This window comes from Nomascus leucogenys, chromosome 22a (genome assembly GCF_006542625.1).
Source record: "Nomascus leucogenys isolate Asia chromosome 22a, Asia_NLE_v1, whole genome shotgun sequence".
NCBI classification, from domain to species: Eukaryota; Metazoa; Chordata; class Mammalia; order Primates; family Hylobatidae; genus Nomascus; species Nomascus leucogenys.
In genome coordinates, this window is record NC_044402.1 from 86,344,151 (window position 1) to 86,362,240 (window position 18,090).

Consider the following 18,090-nt stretch of genomic DNA (forward strand, 5'->3'; position numbering starts at 1 on the left):
ATTCATCTATTTTTTTCTTTTCTTTTAAAGACAGGGTCTCATTACGTCACTCAGACTGGAGTACAGTGGTGTGATCATAGCTCACTGCAGCCTGAAACTCCTGGGCTCAAAGGGTCCTCTCATCTCAGCCTCCAGATTAGCTGAAATTATAGGTGTGCACCACCATGCCCAGCTAATTTTTAAATTTTTTTTGTAGAGACAGGGTCTTTCTGTGTTGCCCAGGCTGCTCTTGCACTCCTGGACTCAAGCAATTCTTCCTCCTCTGCCTCTGAGAGTAACCGCACCCCACCCATCTATTTCTTAATATGTGTGTATTTGATATTTGAATGTGATGTCATATAACAGAGAACTCACAGCACAGTGAAATAAACAAGTGAGGAATTTAGAGGTTGATTTATTTTCCATAAAAATCAGGAGATAGATAGCTTTATGCATCAAGTTTCCCCTTCAGGCAGAATGATATTTTACATATATATACACATATATATGTATATATAATGATAGGTTTTATATATATATATAAAATACAGATAGGTTCTATATATATATATACACACACTCACATATATATGCATACACACACACACACACACACACACACATATATATAGAACCTATCTGATAAAAGTGAAGCTTTCCCCAAATGGCCAATGTTTCTGCTTATGCCTGATGGACAAGAACTATCATAAGGCCATCCTTACTTTCAAGGGAACCTGAGAATCATATCCAGCTGGTGCCATCATTGTCCCAAACAAAGCAGTTTCTGTTATTAAGAAAAAAGTTAATTGACATTAGATAGTTTATCAATCTCTATTTCATTAACCTTTTATAGTTCTTTTTTTTCTACCTTTTTATTTTTTGGTCCATTTTTCTGTTCACCTGCTCTATTTTTTCCTCTTTATATTATTTTACAGTTTGGGACAATGATGCGCTGGTAAATGTTTAACAACTGGCTCTCATCACAAAATGAAAAAGCCTGATTTGTAGCATTTTTAAAATATTTATGGCATAAATACTCTTACTGTGGCCAATCTCACATTCCCAAAGTAATGTAATTAAATGTGGAGTTAGAAAGAGATGAGCAGTAATACACAATTATCTAGTAATTCCACCCCAAAGATACAATAAACATAAACTTGAAGGCATAGATAATAGTACAATGTAGTAAACTAATTAGAAAGTGGCTTTTCCATTTTTATTACTTTTATTTTTTAAATTATTTAATTTTATGTTTATATAATTTTCATAGTAACAACTGTATTTAACAACTGACACAAAATTAATGTAACAGTTGGCTCTTACAAGCTATGAGCTGGCTCCAGCACACAAGTGGTTTGACACACGTGTCTGTTTCTATATGTGAGAGAGCATGTTTATGCTAGAACAGTCTTACTAATCATATTTTATTCTTATATAACAATAATTTGTGTTTTTAATTTTGATAGAGGCATGTTAAGATCTCTTTATTGCTATTTTATTTCTGAATAATTCTAGTATTACATTAAAATTAAATGAAATTTTATCTTGCATCATCAATGAGCATTAGATTTTCTTATAACTTTTTAATTTGTTTATTTATTTATAAACTTCATAAGCTACTAAGTGCTAGGTGTAGTTTTAGGTACTGGAGATACAGAAGTGACGTCTTTGAAAGTACTTGCTCTGAAAAAGTGGGTTTGTGTTGGGAGATGGGGAGTGTATCTGGAGTAGGAAGAAAAGGGTTAGTAGCTGGCCTACAGCTTATCACCATTCCCATGAGGACATACATGCAGTCAGAAAAAGAAAAATGTTCAGGTCAAGTCATCTTGACAGCATGTTATCAGACCCTCTGATGGTATTTACCAGAAGGAAATAGAGTCTTTATCTGTGGGATGCTTTTCTCAGGACCTGCTGTAGTTGCTTATAAAATATAAATTTGGAATTGATGGAATTATGGAGCAAAGTATTCTGGAAAATATTATATCTCATGTAATTATTGGGTATAAAATGGGTATGTTTTATGACTAATACAGTTACTTTTGTATAAATGATGCTTCACATGCATTGCTTTAAACCTCATGTGTTAAATCTCAATCCAATGTCCCCAATGAAAGAAGACACAGGAGATAAGCTGATGGTTTTAGACTGTTTTAGACATGCTCTTCCTTGATCATGCGATTGCCTGCATCCATTGAATTTCTAGTAACCTTTCTTATTGGTCAGATCTCTCTGATCTTCATGAGTCTGACCTGTTTTTTTTTTTATTTGAAGGATAGCAAATAATAATAAAGAAAATATCTGATAATAACTACTATGCAGATAATTAAAATGCTTCGAGTTTGAAGAAATTTAAAATGTGACTGATTTAGAGCTTGTGATCAGAGAAAGACTATTTGAGAAGACAATGTTTAATTTTGAACTGAAAGGTGAGTGATGCAACATTCCAGAAGAGCATTCCAGGCAGACACCTGGCAAAAGAGCCAAAGATGAAAATGAGCTAAGTTAACATAGAAAAAGTGAAGAAATTCCAGATGTCAAAAATGTCATGAGATTGGGTAAGAAAGGCAGAACATAAGTCCAGAAAGATGAAGAGATGCCAAGTAATTCAGGCCTCGTAGCCATAGGTGAAAAGTTTAACATTTATTTTAAGTCCCCAGTGAAGCCATTGAAAAGTGACAAAATATATTTATATGGCTGCTGTGTGAAGAATGAATCATAAAGAGCCATGATTGAAAACAAAGAGAAATTACTTCAATAGTCCATACAAGAGAAGATACTGACTTTGAACACGGAGTCAGAAGTGGAATGGAAAAGAAATGGAAGGATTCAAAATAAAAAGGTAGGGTCTAATGCAGTCATTTCAAATTGGTTTATTTTGTGCCTAGAGAACATCTGGCAATATATAGAGACCTTTCTGATTGTCACAACTGGCGATGGAGGTGGTACAACTGGCATCTAGATGGTAGATGCCAGGAATGATGTTAGCCATCCTACAAAGCACAAGACAACTCCTAATACAAAGAATTATCCAGCCCAAAATTTCAATGATGTTGCGCTTGAGAAACTCTGGTCCAGCAAAATTGTTGCTAGATTAGATACATAGGTGTGACAGAAAGGGGGAGCCAAAGGCTGATTTCTAGATTTTTAGGTCTGAGACATTATTGATCTTCTTTTTCTTGTACACATTTTTTTCATTGATTTAATTTTCTTAAATGTTAGTAATTTAATGTTTATTTTATTTGTTTTGAATAAGTTTTATAAATTTTTGTGTACTCTTACATTTGACCCATTGGAACTTTTAATTTCTAACTTAATTGCATTATGGTTGTAAAACGTGGTCTAAATTAAAACATTGAATATTTATAACTTATTAAGATTTTCTTTGTGCCAAATGTATCCTCACATACTCCTTGCCCATATACCCCCTGCCCAATGATGTTTAATTGAAATGCTTAAGAATCTGGAAAACAAAGAGAAGAGAAAGTAATCTTCACTTGATTTTTTGCAAAATGATAATTAAAAACACAGAAAATTATTTTTGTTTACGAGTATGTATAAAAAAGAAGTGTTCCAATAAGTTCACTGCATTTACATTTCCATAGTTTAATTATAATCAAATTTTCATTCCTTTTTGAATTTTTTGAGGTGTAATATATAGAAAAGTTGAGAAATCATATGTGTATGGTTTGATGACTTTTTACAGTTTAAATTCCCCCATGCAAACAGCACCTAGATCAAAAAGCAGAACATTGACTGCACTCCAGAAGTCCCTTTAATGCACGCTTTTATTCATTGCACCTGAAGGGTAACCACTATTCTCTTTTTAATGCCATATATTATATTAGATTTTCAAAAACATTTTATCCTGAGAACCATACAAATAAAGATTGGATTTTATTGATTCAACCATATGTTGTGAGATACATTCATAATGTTGTTTGTAGTGGTAGTTCATTCACTTTCATTGTTCTACAGTATTCTAATTGATAAACAGTTGAAAATTTATTCCTATATTTTACCTATGGTAGTTGCCAATATTCTACCATTATGACTAAGACTCTTACTTATATTCTTGTGCATGTCATTTGAACATGTATGTGCATTTCTGTTAGGAATATGTAGAAGTTAAATGGCTGGTTATGGACATGCTCTCCTCTAGTAAACACTGCCAAATTATAGAATAAATTACTGTACAACCAGCAGTGTGTGGATTTTTAGTTGCTCCATATGTCTACCTTTTTTCCTTCTCTCATTTTTTCATTTTAGCAATTGTGAATATGCAGCAGAATTGTAATGTGATTTGAATTTGCACTTACTTGATAAATAATAAAGTTGATCACCTTTTATGTTTATTGCCCACTTGGATATTCCCTTGTAAAGGGCTTTTAAAGTGTTTTGTCTAGACATATATATTTTTCAGTTTGTTTGTTTATAGTCAAGAGGTCTTCTATTTTTTTACACCTATTATGCCATGAATTCATAGGAAATAGCTTCCAGCAGCTCAGGCTTTGCACTGGGTCTCAGAAAGTATACTTCTTTGGGTGGAGCAGGCTGGCACTTCAGTTGAACTCACATACCTTTCTCTTTTGCTTCCTTCTTTTTCTGATCATTTTCCTTCCTGCATTTCAAAAAGTTATCTCGGCTGTTAGAGCGCTTAATATGCTCAATATGCACATTAATTATCTTGGCAAGAATCTTGTTCTTAACTTGTTTATTTATAACAATGCCAACAGCATGCTGGGTACATTGTAGAATATTCCAATTTTTCCCTGGTAACATTTGTGGGGCATTCCTTTTTGAACAGTATGCATTCCTTTGATGTCTGCAGTATCAACATTCTTACAGGTTCACACATATATGGCCAAAGGAGCACCTCCATATTTCCTAAAATGCCTAGAGAACATATATTGGGTGCTTCTCCTCCTCTTTCCCTTTGTGTTCATCACTTTGGTGGATTACTGGAAGAAGGAGGTTCTAACTGAAAGGCTAAATTTAAAGTGTGAAAAATGTTTTAAATAGTACACAGTATTTTGTAACACATTTCTTCAGCAATAATTTCTGCTATAAGTTTCATGTGTACTCTTTCAGTGATAACCTATAAAAATATAAAGTTTTTCATATATTTATATTTATATATTATTATAGTATATCTATAATATTATATCTATATAAATATAGAGTTATAACAAAAGGAAATTTGTTATGACTTTATATGGATGTATATAAATGTATTTTATATGTAAAAATTATTTTTAAAAAGCAAATGGCAGGACTTGCACTTCTGGGAAGATAGAGCAGAGGTATTTTTTTCTGTTCCTTTCATTAAGTACAACAAACCCCCCTGGGCATTATATATAACATAAATATAAGAATATATATAATATAAATGTAAGAATATTTGGAAAAATAGAGAGAAGACAGACTATACAGGTAAATTGGGGCACAAGCAATGACATGGAGGGAATTTTACTGGGGTTTCTTTTTGCCTCATATACTCTAGACTGGGTACTGAAGAAACCAGAAAAAAAAAAAATGAAATGTCAACAGAAACAGACAAAAATGTCCCCAAGAAAAGCATACTCTCTCTAGTTAGAGAACCTGGAATGGAACAATTTAGCAACATAGAAAACTTTTAGATAATCACTGTATTCCAGCTAAACAGTGCAGAAATTATGAAAATTATGGCCTCATTTTCATCCCTACCAGCACATGTTGAGGGAAGAGTCTAGACTTCAATTCTTGCCTAACTGTAACAAGACATATCCCTTACCCTGGCCGTCTAGTGTGGTATCAAAGAAAAACTATGGAGAGTTAGGATTTTCTTATTCTCGTAGACAGTAACAAGGTATTATCCTCATTCACTTACCAGAGTGATCTCAGAAGATATCTCATAAAATAAGATTTTTTTAAATTAATTTTTATTTCAATAGGTTTTTAGGGAGCAGATGTACACTGTACTCAATGTGTAGTCTTTTATCCCTCATCTCCTCCTATAATTTCCCCCAAGTCCCCAAAGCCCAGTGTATCATTCTTATGTTTTTGTGTCCTCGTTGCGTAGCTCCCACTTATGAGTGAGAACATATGATGTTTGGTTTTTCATTACTGGGTTACTTCACTTATAGTAATAGTCTCCAGTTCCATCCAGGTTGCTGCAAATGCCATTATTTCATTCCTTTTTATGGCTGAGTGGTATCCCTATATATATATATACACACATATACATACATATGTATCCCTATATATATACATATATATATACATATATTATATATACATATACATATGTGTGTGTATATATATAGGGATACCACTCAGCCATACATAAACATATATATGTATATGGATCTATATATATGAATATACATAGGGGTATATATGAATATATATATAAGGATATATATATGGATATATAGAGAGATAGATATATGATATATATATATATCACATTTTGTTATCCACTCATTGATTAATTGATGGGCATTTGGGCTGGTTCTATAATTTTGCAATTGTGAATTGTGCTGCTATAAACATGCATATGCAAGTATCCTTTTCACATAATGACTTCTTTTCTTCTGAGTAGATACCTAGTAGTGGGATTGCTGGATCAAATGGTAGATCTACTTTTAATTCTCTAAGGAATCTCCACACTGTTTTCCACAGTGGTTGTACTAGTTTACATTCCCACCAACAGTATAAAACTGTTCCCTTTTTACCACATTCATGCCAATATCTATTATTTTTTATTTTTTTTTATCATGGCCATTCTTGCAGGAGTAGGGTGGTATCTCATTGTGGTTTTGATTTGCATTTCCCTGATAATTAGTGATGTTGAGCATTTTTCCATATACTTGTTGCCCATTTGTATATCTTCTTTTGAGAATTGTCTATTCATGTCTTTAGCCCACTTTTTGGTGGAATTGTTTAATTTTTTCCTGATGATTTGAGTTCTTCGTAGATTCTGGATGTTAGTCCTTTGTTGGATGTACAGATTGTGAAGATTTTCTCCCACTCTGTGTGTTGTCTGTTAACTCTGCTTATTATTTATTTTTCTGTGTAGAAGTTTTTTAGTTTAATTAAGTCTCATCTATTTATCTTTGTTTTTGTTACATTTGCTTTTGGGTTCTTGGTCATGAAGTCTCTCCTTAAGCCAATATCTAGAAGGGCTTTTCTGGTGTTATCTTCTAAAATTTTCATGGTTTCAGGTCTTAGATTTAAGTATTTGATCCATCTTGAGTTGATTTTTTTATAAGGTGGCAGATGAAGATCCAGTTTAATTCTTCTACATGTGGCTTGCCAATTACTCCAGCACCATTTGTTGAGTAAGGTGTCCTTTACCCACTTTATGTTTTTGTTTGCTTTGTTGAAGATCAGTTGACCCTAAGTATTTGGCATTATTTCTAGGTTTCTCTATTCTGTTTCATTGGTCTATGTGCCTATTTTTATATGAGTATCATGCTGTTTTGGTGACCAGGAAGATGTAGAAACTCTAAACAGGCCAATAACAAGCAGTGAGATTGAAATGGTAATAATAAAAAAAATATGCCAACAAAGAAAAGTTCAGGACCTGATGGATTCACAGCTGAATTCTATCAGACATTCAAAGAAGAATTGGTACCATTACTATTGATAATATTCCAAAAGATAAGGAAAGATAGAATCCTCCCTAAATCATTCTGCAAAGCTAGTATCGCCCTAATACCAAAACGAGGACATAACAAAAAATGAAATGTACAGACCAATATCACTGATTAACATAGATGCAAAAATCCTCAACAAAATACTTGCCAAAAGAATCCACAGCATATCAGAAGGATAATCTACCACAATCAGATGGGTTTTATACAAGGGAGGCAGGAATGGTTTAATACATACAAGTCAAAAAATGTCATACACCACATAAACAGAATTAAAATTTAAAAAATCCCGTAATCATCTCAATAGATGCAGAAAGAGCATTTGACAAAGTCTAGCATCCCTTTATGATTAAAACCCTCGGCAAAATCAGCATATAAGGGACATACCTTAAAGTAATAAAAGCCATCTATGACAAACCCCCAGCCAACATTTTACTGAACAAGGAAAAGTTGAAAGCATTCCCCCTGAGAACTGGAACAAGATAGGGATGCCCACTTTCACCACTTCTATTCAACATAGCACTGAAAGTCCTAGCCAAAGCAATCAGACAAGATTCTTCTTTCTTATCAGAAAGAATAAAGGGCATTCAAATCAGTAAAGGGGAAGTCAAACTGTCTATGTTTGCTGATGATATGATCATGTACCTAGAACACCCTAAAAATGCATCCAGAAAGCTCCTAGAACTGGTAAATGAATTCAGCAAATTTTCAAGATACAAAATTAAGGAGGTGAAAGACCACTACAACAAAAATGAGGAAACACTGCTGAAATAAATCACAGGCGACACAAACAAACGGAAACTCATCCCATGCTCATGGATGGGTAGAATTAATATTGTGAAAATGACCATACTGCAAAAGCAATCTACACATTCAATGCAATTCCCATCAAAATACCACCATCATTCTTCACATAACTAGAAAAAACAATCCTAAAATTCATGCAACCAAAAAAGAGCCTGCATAGTCAAAGAAAGACCAAGCAAAAAGAACAAATCTTGAGGCATCACATTACCTGACTTCAAATTATACTACAAGGCCATAGTCACTGAAATAGCATGGTACTGGTATAAAATAGTTTCAAATAAGTTCTACTAGAGTTTTATAATGCTTAACCAGTCCAGGATTTAATAGAAATATTATTGACTATGCTAAAAACCAAAAAGTCTAAAATCAATTGGGAAAATACAATAAAAAACATGAATATTAAGATGATCCAAATGTTAGAAATATGTGGTAAGGATTTTATAGCAATCATCATAAAAATGCTTTAATCAATAAATTAAAACAAATAAAAAATAGAAAGCCACAGCAAAAGAAATCCAGAAAATATACAAAAGAATGAAACGGAAATTTTCAGACTAAAAATGTTATAACCAAAATAAAATATAAGTGGTTCAATAGCAGAATGGAGAGGAGAGAGAATGAAACAGTGAACTTGGAGACTGAACATAGAAATTGCCTATTACGAACAACAGAGAAAAAATAAACTGGGAAAAAAGAACAGAGCCTCAGGAATATGTGGTACTATAATATTACAATAGATTAAGCATTGGGGTAATCAATATCTAAAAGGAAAGAAAAAAGATTGAGGTTGAAAATGTTTGAAGAAATAATGGCAGAATATTTTCCAAATCTGACAACAAACACACGCACACACAAACAGGGAAAGACAGAGAGAGAGAGAAACTCACAATTTCAAGAATCTGATCAAATCTTAAATAGGATAAACTGAAAGAAATCTATGACAAAACACATCATAGTTAATGATCTGAAATTTAAAAACAAAGAATATTTTAGAAAGTATACAGAGAAATGGATGCATTACCTTTAAGGGAAAAACGATTCCAATGACAGTGCATTTCTCATGAGAAATCAAAGGAGGTTGAGAGGAAATGACAAAGCCTAATTCAAGTACTGAAAAAAAAAAAAAAAACTACCAACCTAGAATTTTATAGACAGAAAAAATATCATTCAGAAATGAAAGGGAAATAAAAACATTTTAAGATGAATGAAAACCAAGATAATTTGATGCCAGTAGATCTACCCTAAAAGAATAAAGAGCGTTAATAAAACAGAAATTGGATGATACTAGGAGAAATAAAACAACAGAAAAGAAAAAAATGGCAGAAGCAAAATTATGGAAAATACAATAGTTTTTATGTTTGATGGTTGAAGCAAAATATGTAACACTGTCTAAGATGGCTCTCAATATATGTAGAGGAATATTTCAGATAACTATATTATATGTTTAGAAGGAGTGTAATGGACAGTAAAGTTTCTATACTTCACTTCAACAGGTAAAATGTCAACACCAGTAGATTTTGATTAGTTATATATGTATATAATGTTATACCTAGAGCAACCACTAAAGATACTATACATAAAGATATGCTCAAAAACACTATTGATCAATCAAAATAAAACTCTACAAAATGTTCACGTAACCCACAGGAAGGCAAGAAAAAATAAAACACAGGAACAAACAACAGTGAGAGCGAACAACAGTGAGAAAACAAAAAATAAAGTTACAGACTTAAGCCCTGACAATAATTACATTAAGTATCAATGCTACAAATACAATTAAATTACAGATTGGAAGACTGAACAAAAACCAGCCAATCAACCAAAATAAATATAACCCAACAATACGTTGTCTAAAGGAAACTACTTCAAATATAATTATATAGTAAGCTTGGAAGTAAAAAGATGGAAAAAGACACACCATGTGTATTAAACCATTCTTACATTGCTCCAAAGAAATACCAGAGACTGGGTAATTTATAATGAACACAGGTTTAGTTGACTTCCAGTTCTACGGGCTGTACAGGAAGTAGAGCTCTGACATCAGCTTCTGGGAAGGCTTCAGGAAGCTTACAATTGTAGTGGAAGGCAAGGGGGAGCAAGCACATCACATGGTGAAAGCAGGAGCAAAAGACAGTGGTGGGAAAGGTGCCACACAGCTTTAAACAACCAGATCTCATGAGAACTCACACACTATTGCTACGAAAGCACCAAGGGGATGGTGTTGAACTATTCATGAGAAATCCACCCCCATGATCCAGTTATCTCCCACCAGGCCCCACCTCCAACACTGAGAATTACAATTCAACATTAGATTTGTGCAGGGACAAATATCCAAAGTAGTTCATTCTGCCCCACCCCTCCCAGTTCTCATGACCTTCTCATATTGTAAAATACAATCATCGCTTCTTAATAGTCCCCACAAAGTCTTAAATCATTCCAGCATTAACTCAGAAGTCCTAAGTCCCACATCCAAATTCTTACCTGCAAATGAGTTCCTTCCACCTATTGAAGTGGCTTTGTTGCCTGGGGAAATACCCGAAGTTCATCATCTCGCACCAAGAAGATTAAGGACACAGATACACGTGGGTGGGTTAAGGAGAGGAAAGTTTAATAGGTAGAAAAGAAGAGAGCAGCTCCCCCATGCAGAGGGAGGAAGGCTCCGAATGGATTTCCCTGTGCGTGGCAGGAAATGGTTGGTTATGTAAAGGTGTTTCAGAAGACAGTGTAAGGCAGTGTCTGATTTACGAAGGGCCCACAGGATTGGTTTGACCAAGTGTGCCACTTACATAGCCCACAAAGAAACTGGCCATGCCACCTTCATCTTTTATTATGCAGATGGGTTTTTTTTCCTGGTTTGCACCATGACATCTGCACATGTGGTGCCAAAGAGAAGGGAGAGAGGAATTGCCATGTTGGATGTACCTGGCTTTTAGGTACAGCTGCCAGCATTAATGCAAGCTTCCAGCTTGCTTGTCTATGCTTGCAGCCTGACTTTTCAGGCTGCTTTCTGCTAGAAAAGAAATGGTTTGGAGGCTGCTTTTTATTAAAAGAAAAGACTTACCAAGGACTCCTGTATCCTCACTATCTGCCTAAATAATTACTTTTTTACTCCTGTATTATTCCCCCCTCAGGAGCTATAACTCTAACTCCTGTTAGGGGGTCTTGGACAATGACTCCTTCTGGATACTTCCTGCTGAAAAGGGGTATTGAGTGAAGAACAGCTAGGGTTTCTCCTGGAGTTGATATAAGGGTCTTCAGAAGAATGGTGTGTCCATGTGTGGTTCTGTTTGCAGCACCATTTGGAGTTTGATTGCTTCTAGACAAGAGGAAACAATTCAAGTTATACTATTGAGGATACAAGGTTCAAACATTAATATAAGACCTATAAGCAAGAAGGGGCTTCATAAAGGACTTAACCAATTCCATAAAGAAGCCTGGAATTCATTAAAGAGAGCATGTAGCCACCCTGGGCTTGAGCCCACATTTTCTCTTAGCTTGTCAATGATTTTAATCTGATCTTTAAGTACTTGTAGGTTTTCTTCTACTTGACTAGAGGTGTTGATCCAGAAGCAGCATGTTTGATTTAAAAGTGCACAGGTACTCCCTATTTCTGCTGTAAGGACATCTAAGGCCTGTCTATTTTGTGCTACTACTGAAGCTAAAAAGTTGATAGATTGTTGTGCTTCTATGGCTCCTACTATGTTGTCCTTCTATGGCTTTCCATCCTCATTGCATCATAATGGATTTATTCAGTACTGATCTTTCAAGGAGAGGAATACCAGAAAACAAGAATAAGCCTCTGGCTATAGAATCTCCCATCCATGGTTTTTCTAAGATGAGATTGTCGTGTGCATGCCCTCCCCAGTCTTCCCTTTCAGTGAAATCTCCATATAAGAGCATGAAAATTATAGATCTTTTTGCTCAGCATATCCAAGATAGTGCAGTTTTTAGAAAAGAGCCTAAATTGGGTATGTCCTTATATGATGTTGCATTGTCAGTAGAATCTAAAAATAATAGGTCAGGAACCACTGCTACTATAGTACAAGTTCCCTTCCAATGCCTAGGGAGGATTAAGTGTAGCCAAGAGCCACAAAGGAAATATAGCCCTGTTCCTTGAAGGAATGGTTCTAAGTTGTGACTTGTGAGAGACAGATTTTTCTCATATCTTAAAAGTTTTTCCCTCTTATGTATAATAGGAGCATCATTGGGATAGGGATATCTATAATCAGGATAGTCATTTATGATGCCGTTTGGAAGTTTACATGCTAAGTGAGAAGGGTCCACTTGATAGTCGGAGTTTTGAAAGATTAGGGACACAATATGCCCTGGCCAATATATTAGATAATCCTCATGACAAGGACTGTCAGTCCAGATGTCCCCAGTTCATCCACAAATTTGCAGGCCACCACTATTGGTGGGCCTCATTCAGCGATCTGGAATTCCATGAGGGGGCATGTTTGGAAAGGCCCACATGTTATTTTTAACATCGTAGTATATTGTGTCAAAGGGGCTACCTAGAGCCTGCCATTCCCACTGAGACTTTCAACCAGGAGGAGAGGCCAGACTTTGAAAGCCTCCCCATAGGGCTTCTAACTTTCTTATATCATCCCTATTACATTTTTTGTCCAATTCTCTGAGCTTTCAGTGATTACAAGTGTGGTGTTATAATATTTGAGATCTCTCAGGTATGGTCCCTTTCCCCCACTTCTAAAACAAAGAGAGGCATTTGCTCTTACCCAGTCAAGTTTCCCCCGCCTGAGAGTGTGAAGCTTATCTTCGGGGAAAATGTCTTCTGGCACCTTCTGGCACTGGAAGAGAAAGTGTTTTCCTGTGAGGAGTTAGTTATCCAGTTGAAAGTACTCCCATACCATGTTCCATTTATTCCTGACAAGTCTCTAATTGTTAAAGGTAAGGCTAACAAAGGGAATCCTAAGACGGTAAGCTCCAGGTCATGGAGAGGTTCCTTAGTGTTATTGAACTGAGCAAACCACTCAGGACAGGCCCAGAAATTAGTCTTGTTATACAACTGGGCCATGACTGATACTGTAGTAGGTAAAGGGTGTGACGTATTGCCAAATCCAATAAAAAGCCCTAGCAGACTTAGTGATAGTAAAACATTCAGGTTTACTTCCCCCCAGTAACTGTTATCCCTGTTAAGGGATAATAATTAAGCAAAATACTACAGTAAGTGAGAATTTCTGTTTGATATTCCACACTTGGAGTGCTACAGTATATAGCTCTATATAGTCCTACTGCAAATAGTAGAGTTAGTATAACAATTCCTGCAGGGTAATGTTGTAGATAATTTCCATCTAAAATTGTTATTCACCAAGATATAGAATTTCTCTTTGGAGGTCTATGAAGTTACAAATATAATTCCATGGATAATTAAAAATCTCCTAGTTGGGCATGGTGACTCATGCCTGTAGTCCCAGGACTTTGGGAGGCCAAGGTGTGTGGAATCCGAGGTCAGAAGTTCAAGATCAGCCTGGCCAACATGGTAAAACCCTGTCTCTATTAAAAATACAAAAAAATCAGCCAGGTGTGGTGGCAATCACCTGTAATCCCAGCTACTCAGGAGTCTGAGGCAGGAGAATCACTTGGACTCGGGAGGCGGAGGTTGCAGTGAGCCAAGATGGCACCACTGCACTCCAGTCCGGGTCACAGGGCAGCACTCTGTCTCACCAAAAAAAAAAAAAAATCTTCTTGCAAATACACATCAAAAAGAAGTTCTGTTATCTGGAGTAGAATCTCAAGAGGAACAAAAAGTATTTGGTGAGGTAGGGGTGGGACTTTCAGGAATGAAACATAGGTTCCCCAATGCAACTAAGGGGTTGAGAAAAATATCAGATTAGAGTTCTTCCTGAGATGCCCCTTAGAGTCATGCTATGGGAAGAGGAAAGGCCTTAATTAGAGAGGAGAAGCAAGAGACTTTCTCCAGTCTCCAGAAAAATGCCTATCTACCTTTCTTCAATTTCCAGAATCACCCAGGGCTCCTGTACTGTAATGGCAGTTTGAGCCACTGGAGCCGAATGTTTGAACCTTGGGGCCCATCAGTTTTGTTGGACCATCTGTGAGACTGGTTCTTAACCCAGTGACCTCTGTCTCCAGGGGCAGTCTCATCTCCAGTGGCCTCTGCCACAGGTTAGACAGGGTCAAGGTGGCTTCCTCTTGCTGCTTGGGCACTCCTTCTTAAAGTGCCCTGAATTACCACATTGTTAGCAGCTAGAAGACACATCTCAGGGACTCCGAACTTTTCAAGCTTGCAATGCGGCTACTAAAGCCTCTGTCCTTCTCTTGTGTTTCCTCTCTTTCTCTTGGCCCACTTCCTGGTCCCTATTATAAAAGATTGAAGTGGCTATTTTCAGGAGGTTCTGTAAGGTGCTATCTGGCCCTATAGCTTGCTTCTGCAGTTTTCTTCTAACATCAGGAGCTACCTGTGTAATAAACTTGTCCTTTAGGATGAGGTGTCCCTTGAGTGAATGAAGGGATGAGGAAGTGTGTTTTGTTAGTGCCTCTCTCAGCCTTTTCATAAAAGTTATGGGATTCTCATCTGACTTTTGGTCCATCATAGACAGTTTATAGTAATTAAGAAGTTTGGCCCTAGTTCTTCATAGGCCCTCTAATATGCACATTAAAAAGTGTTTCCTTTTCCATTCAACTTCTTTCCCATCTCCTTTCTTCTTTTTTATTCTACTATAGGAGACACATTGCTCATCTTTGTTATTTCTCTGCTGCCAGCCGAGCTGCCTGATTTTTGGCTGCATTGAGGGTCTGGCTTAGGAGCAGCATAACATTCCTCCATGTAAGTTCAAACACCTGAGTTAAATTTTAGAAAGTTTCTATAAACTTATCAGGGTCGTCAGAAAATTGGCATAAGTCTACCTTTATTTGCCTAAGCTCCTATAATGGGAAGGTAATATGAACCCTAATGGCTCCATTTCCATCAGGCATTTCCTGCAGGGGTAAGAGTGAAGCAGGGGAAGTGGTTAGTTTTGAAGGTGGTGGAGCTGGAGTAGCTGATGGTATGGTTGGAGGGGGTTCCAGATAAGGGGGACTGGAAGGGTTGGGACATTAAATAGCTATCTCAGATTGTTTCCCTGGAATCTGCTTTAGCTTTGGGTCATCACTCCCTATGGACTTGCCTGACATGGCTGCTAAAAGAACTGGGTCAACTGTACAAAGCTTGTAAAGGTCTAGGTTGTCTCGCAGGGCAAAGAAAGCCCTGTGAGACATAGGGGACCTCAGCCCATTTGCTCTCCTGTCTACAGAAAAGATCTAATTGTTGGATAATATTAAAATCAAGGCTTCCCCCAGTGAGCCAGGTTTTTCTGTCCTCAAGATGGAAAGAAGGCCATGCCCTTGTGCAACAAAATATAAGGAGCTTTTTCTTCAAAGTCTCAGGGTCGAAGGAGTCCCAGTGCTTCAGAATGCACTCAAGAGGAGTGCAGACTGAAGATGGGCTGTTACCCATCTAGAAAGAGAAGGTGAGAGAAAAGGAGTCTTCCTCCTTCCAGTGTGACCCAGGGTGGAAAGGAAGACAATGAGAGTGTCCCTCCTACTCTTTTTCCTCCTTGGTTCCTTGGTCCCAGCACCTTGTTAAATGTGCTGCCCATGGTTGTAGTTGTGACCCTCCAAGCCATGGAACCAGAGAAACTAGATAATGGGATTAGTCATGCATACCCATGCAGTCCTAGTTCTCCACTTGTGACTTTCCCTTTGACTTCCTGGACTTGTTTGATCTGAAAAATGGATCTAGGGAAAGACTATGTAATAGTCACCTTTGGCAAGGCTCCCTTAATGGAGGGAGTGTGCTAGACTGAATTCTGTGTCCTATTATGGGTCATGCTAAAGCATTTACCCTTGGAGAATGGTTCTGGTTAACTTCCAGATTTAAAATCCCCTTACTAATAAAGTACTGTTTTAATTGGAAACAGAATAGGTAACTTTAAGGAATGTAGGGATGTAATGGCAATTTTCCTGCTGATGGGACAGCATTGGAACTAAAATTTGGCTCCGGAGGACATTTTACTCATAATTGTTGAAGGCAGAGCGTTCTTGTTCACAGATGGGGCATAGAGCCTGATTTCTAGTTTAATGTGCGAAAAGGGAGGAGATTTGGGCAGCTACAGTGTTATAGTAAAGGATCAAAAATGTGCCTCATGGAGAGGATTTCTATTTCCACTAGTTGGCGCTGTTAATCTAGAAATACCATGTGCTCATCAGAGAAATGGTAGAGAAAGAGAGATGCTTATTAGGTTACTATTGTATTTGTTGATCTTTCCTAACAGAACTGTTTCTCTGAACTGTAAAAATTCCCACACATTACATACACAGAGAGAATAGGAGACATGGTAACTGTGGATAGGAAAGGAGGAAATTTTGCAACAGGGTAGCAGGAGATCCTTTTTGTCAACACCTGGTCAAGCAGTTGTAGGTTGGGATTAGCCCCGAAGCCTTTGGATAACACCAGGGTGTTGCCCTGGCCAGAAATCCTCAGTTGCCCCAGGACCTCTCCCAGCCCCATGCGATAGCTAGGTCCTCCGTGAAATGAAACTGGTTCAAAGCATGGCAGACATATCCATTGGATGTTGGGGGGTTTGTCATAGTCTCCAGAGTAAGCTTCACATCCAAGTCTTAAAGTATGGCAGCCATTCAAATTGCATTTAAATGGCTGAAGGGTGCCCATTATTGATTTGATCTGATTTTTAAATGGAGGCCGAGAGCCTCAAAATTAAAGGACAGATTTGAGGTTCGCTCCCATACTCACTTTTCTGATGATTATTACCTTCCATTTAGGTTCTGATCTCAGACAAGCCCCCAGATGAAGCGGCTTCATTGCCTGGGGAAATACTTGAGGTTCGTCATCTCACACCAAGAAGATTAAGGACATGGACACATGTGGATGAGTTAAGGAGTGGAAAGTTTAATAGGCAGAAAATAAGAGAACAGCTCTCCCATGAAGCGGAAGGAGGGACTTGAGTGGATTTTCCCTTTTGTGGCAGATAGCAATCGGTTTTATAGAGGGGTTTGAAGAGGTGGTATCTGATTTACATGGGGCCCAGGGAATTGATCTGACCAAGTGTGCCACTTACACAGCCCACAGATAAACTGGTCACCCCATCTTAATCTTTTATTATGCAGATGGGCTTGCACCATGACACCTGCACAAATGACGACAAAGAGAAGGGAGAGGGCAACGGCCATGTTGGATGTACCTGACTTCCAGCTTCCAGCATTTATGCAAGCTTCCAGCTTGCTTATCTATGCTTGCAGCCTGACTTTTCAGGCTGTCTTCTGCCAGAAAAGAAATGGTTTTGTGGCTGCTTTTTATTAAAAGAAAAGCCTTACTCAGGACTCCTGTACCCTCACTATCTGCCTCAATAATTATTTTTAGCTTCTATATTAATTACTATGAGTCTACAAAATCAAAACCAATTATTTACTTCTACACAATGGGGGTATAGGCATTTGGTAAACATTCACATTCCTGGAAGGAGAAATTAGCCAACAGAAAAAAGCAAAATGCTTCAGGCAAGTTCAAAACCCAGCAGAGCAGTCATTAAATCTTAAAGCTACAAAATAGTCTCCTTCGATTCCATGTCCCACATCCTGGGCACACTGCTAAGATGGTATTGGACAGCTCTGCCCTTGTGGCTTTGCAGACTGT

At 37.0% G+C, this 18,090-nt stretch overlaps 1 long non-coding RNA gene across 3 annotated transcripts in view; it reads right to left on the reverse strand.

Moving 5' to 3' along the window:
- Nucleotides 1-18,090, reverse strand: part of LOC115832335 — a 208,306-nt gene that overhangs the window by 161,104 nt on the left and 29,112 nt on the right. For all 3 annotated transcript variants that reach the window (XR_004027780.1, XR_004027782.1, XR_004027781.1), the window contains exons 3-5: nt 13,157-13,228; nt 11,608-11,736; nt 10,902-10,969 (exon numbers count right to left, since the gene is read on the reverse strand). This is a non-coding gene — a long non-coding RNA (uncharacterized LOC115832335). The remainder of the gene's footprint in view (nt 1-10,901; nt 10,970-11,607; nt 11,737-13,156; nt 13,229-18,090) is intronic.